Below are 3,228 nucleotides of genomic sequence, written 5' to 3' on the forward strand. Positions count from 1 at the left end.
ACCTAACATTCCGATCAGTCCAATCTAGATTATCTAATTTATCAACTATAAATTAAGAGTCATATGATGATATAAATAACACTATAGAAAGTATTGATAGGAAAATCTAGTGACGTCCAGCATGGGCCGGGTTGGAGCTAGCATGTTGCCTAATGGCCAAGGGATCAGGACCCCCTTACCAAGGTCATTATAGGGTATAAAGGGGGATCATCTAGGGTCCACCATCAACAATGTGGGGGGGGGGCGGAGGGGAGAGCTAGAGAAGAAGAAGAGTCTAGAGAGAGAAAATTCTTTCTTTCTTCTTCTTTTTTTTTCTCTTTTCTTTTTCTTTGCTTCTTCTACTTTCTTTGGCAAAACAGGGGAAGGGCACTAGCCTCCTAGAAAAGGGAAGAGGGCAAATAGGCAGAAGTAGTTGGAGCCAATAGTGGTGGGGCTTCACGACCCAAAGTCCCACGGTCAGGCACGACAACAGAAAGATGGTCATGCAATGCAAGAAAAGGAAATAAAAAAAAAAGGTAGAGCAGGAGTCTCCTTGGCTCGGTTTGATTTGTGTTCTAGCTTGCTCATCGGTGGTTGAGACACTGTGCAGACAAAGGCAAATGCAGGGGAGAGGCCGAGGGCAATGCTATAATGGTGCCGATGCTAGAAATGGTCAGAAAAATAAAAAAGAAAAAGAAAGAGAGAAGTGGGTGGAGAAATAAAGGCATAGTTGTTAGGTGAAATCCGATGATTTCTTGATGGAATCCAACCAATAATGAGTCAAAATAGGTAGAGATAGTTGGGACAACCAAGTAGGTGAGAGAACAATCATCATTACTTTGTCACGGGCAAGTTTTGGCCATGATGAAGGTGAAAAATTTCAAGATAAATGAAGAGAGAGAGAGAGAGAGAGAGTTCGAGGCCTCTCGAGGGAGTGGTGGGGTGGCTAAATAGCCAGTGCATCCTACCGATGTCAGAGTAGGAGACGGATTCCATCTCTGTGTTAGCTTTGAACAGGGGCTTTGCCCCTTTTTCTCTAGAAACAGGCCTTTGAGCCTTTTTCTAGTCCCAAGCTTGTCCTTAAAGAAATACAAAATTAGGTATGGGTGGCTTAAGTCTTTGCACTAAAACTTTCGACATAATTTATAGATTGTATTACATAAGCTTGTAGTTCTAGATCAGTTACATGGCTAGGATTAGGTTTCTTATGAATGAAGGTAATAAGGGTTTATTTTCAGGTTAAAGGATGAGTTTCATATATAACTAAAGCATTTGTTGATAGTGAGAATAACATCTGCCTTAATAATAGGTTAGAATTTTTGTAAAAAGAGAGGTAGGAACACACCGGGGCCCAATGTCTTAAGCTTATCTGGGTGCATCCCATGGACCACATCTTCGACCTCTCGATCTATAATTGGTTTAATAAAATAATTATTTTGGTCAGCACTTACCAATACCAAAATTGGAGGCAACCGATCTAACATATATAGAATAATTACGTTGTGTCCATTGAGCATGAAAGTGTTGTACAAGTAAATCACAAATACTAACCTTATGATCTCCTAGCCTCCCGTTATGCTATTGAAGCAATAAAATTTTATTCCTCCTACACTAGCTAATTTTGGGCTTACGAAAGTATCTTGAGTTAGTATCTTCCTCTTTGATCCATGTAATTTGAGATTTTTGTCTCTAAAAAATTGCCTGAAGTTTTAGTTTAGCATTGTTGTCCTGGAGTGTATGAAGCAGTTGGAAATGATTAATGAGTGACAAACCATCAAGGTGAGATTCTTTTGAAGTTGCACCAGCCAATCATATAAAACTTTCCTATTGAAAAATATTCTCTACATACTGCCTATTCGATTTACATAATGCGACTTAGTTTTATGCAAGAGATAAAAAAATCATGCTTCATATGAATGATGACAAGGCCATTACTAGGTAGGCTTGTCGAATCATGGCTTGTCGGACCCATCAACCTTTGGACTCGAGACAATGCATTCATGGAGAGCCGAGTTTCCAAAAAATAGCAATCATCAAGATTATGGGTTCTAAGAAGCAACTTAGCATAATTTACAAAGGGGCATTTTGATGCACCCAACAATCCCAAGTTACATGGTTCATGGTGAATGAAGAGCTCCATGTATAGGGGATCGTAGGGGGCTCGCATGGTGAGAATCACTAGATTCCATTGTTTCTCTGGAATGGTTCCCGACTGACCCACCCCCCTCCCCCCACTACTACTGTTTGATTAGTCTCTAGGATATATTGTAATTAACCAAAGTACAAGGAGTAAAAATTAGAAATGTTACCAGAATCGATAGGAGAATGTAATTTATGTGCAAGTGGCTCTACATCATATGCCAAAGGAACATCCCCAGTAAAACAATTATTGAGGCCACATATTTGAGAGAAAAAGGCCACACATAATTCATTCATTTTTATAAATTTATAGTACATAGGGCCAACATTATTGAAGGAAATGGATTATAAAAATGATATGCTTTCATACTATAAGAAAATAATTTTGAATTTGTACACTATATGAAAGAATCTCTTAGTTGGCTTGATCTTCCATGATTCTTGGATTACATGATCTTGCCGTTAAAAATAGATTTTGAATTGTTATACTATATAAAAGAATTTTTTAATTGACATGATTCTCCATGATTATTGGACTGCATGATTTTATCAATAAAGAAAGATTTTGAATTACTCTATTATATGTAAGATCTCCTAATCAATATGATTCTGCATGTTTTTGAACTGTATGATTCTTACCAATAGAAAATTATTTTGAATTATTGTACTATATACAAGATTTTTCTAATCAATGTGATACTCAATGATTCTCTCCAATATGTCCTCGCAAGATAGGGGATCCATTGAAGACACCTATCTTGAAATGAAGAAAGGTGAGCTATTGTTAAGACAGAGGTTTAGTTAGTACATCTGTAAATTGGTGTTGGATAGATACATAAGAGACTTTTAAAAAACCTTGGGAAACTTTATCCTACACAAAATAATAATCTATAGCAATACATTTCATCTTGAAGTAAAACATAGGATAAGTACATACATATGTGGCACCAATATTATCCCAATAAATTTTCAGAGAAGTGAGAATAGAGACATCCAATTCATATAGAAATGAGAGAACCTAAGCTAATTCTGAGGTTGTAGCAGTAACAGCTTGATAAATGACATATCGTTACTTCTATGAACTCCATAGGATAGGATTATTTTTGAAAA

The sequence above is a fragment of the Elaeis guineensis genome, chromosome 14, assembly GCF_000442705.2.
Source record: "Elaeis guineensis isolate ETL-2024a chromosome 14, EG11, whole genome shotgun sequence".
Taxonomy (NCBI): domain Eukaryota; kingdom Viridiplantae; phylum Streptophyta; class Magnoliopsida; order Arecales; family Arecaceae; genus Elaeis; species Elaeis guineensis.